The sequence below is a fragment of the Scardinius erythrophthalmus genome (assembly GCF_964197995.2).
Source record: "Scardinius erythrophthalmus genome assembly, chromosome: 6".
NCBI lineage: Eukaryota > Metazoa > Chordata > Actinopteri > Cypriniformes > Leuciscidae > Scardinius > Scardinius erythrophthalmus.
The window spans coordinates 35,244,034-35,245,127 of NC_138226.1; the positions used below are offsets into that span (position 1 = coordinate 35,244,034).

Here is a 1,094-nt window from a genome sequence, read left to right on the forward strand (position 1 = left end):
GCTGGAGTTGCCTGCACTGTAAAAAGTTTAACTATTATTTACTCAATTTTATTGGTGAAACATTTTTACACTCAAAAAAATTGAGTAAATTTTAAAGCTGTGAAATCAATGAAATATACTGTATGAATTGAGTAAATGCAAGTAAAAAAATTAAGTAAATCTGAGTAACTGCATCTGGTACATTAACAAATAAAATTGAGTAGAAATAATTTAACATTTAAACATTAAAAAAAACAATATTTATGAGTAATATTAACTGTTTTTATTAATGAGTAATATTAACTTTTTTATTTTCTCTAAACCTTTGTAAAAATAGTACTCCAGACAACCACCATTATACATTACATTGGCCTTTATTTTCAATGAGTACAGCAATACAGCACATTTTAGACTGTTTTTTCATGTATACAATATTGCCTGCATTTAAACTTATTTAACAAGTAAAAATGAAATATTTAAACATTCAGGTAGCCAAATTCAAGTGTAATCAACCACTCTGTTATCCAATATCCACCGAATCTGCGCTGGTCCTCGTGCCGGAGACAGACTCGCGCTCTGCGGGTGAACTTTGAACTTCATACCGCCGTCTTGCATTTCACTCACAGTCACTGTCTGAGGCACAGCCGAAATATACTGCGAGCGACTGACATAACCTGCCAATAAACAAAAAGTGATAGTTCTGAGGACATTTTATCATCCAAATGATAATAATTATATTCATTATCATTATGAAAGTCAGTCATGTGTTTATGCAAAGCGTTTCAATCACGCAAAAAGACAAACGCGGCTCTCGTCTCGTTTAGGTGTCGAATTACGCCTCTGTAGGCTATGTTGTTTTGCATTAAATATGATTTAAAGCACAGTAATGATTTTATAGATAAAATAAAACATACACCAACCTGAATTTCACAGTGAAAATGCACCAAATCTGCGACGCTGAGAAGAGAGCTGTTGTTCTTGACTGGAGAGTTCAAACAGCCACGCTCACTCCAACCGTCGAGTTTTCGTCACGTCAGAGGGTGGGGGAGGGGGGGCATTGTTTTAATTGAGTAAACTTACTCAATTTTAAGAGCGTGTTAAATATATTAATAATA

General features: G+C 33.9%; 1 long non-coding RNA gene across 1 annotated transcript; it reads right to left on the reverse strand.

Annotated features, from left to right (window-relative positions):
- Window positions 1-334: 334 nt before the first annotated feature.
- LOC308692994 lies at window positions 335-1,018 on the reverse strand. The gene is made up of 2 exons (XR_014030394.1): window positions 900-1,018; window positions 335-653 (listed from the first exon to the last, which is right to left on the reverse strand). It is a non-coding gene; the product is annotated as an uncharacterized lncRNA (long non-coding RNA).
- Between the last annotated feature and the right edge of the window lie 76 nt (window positions 1,019-1,094).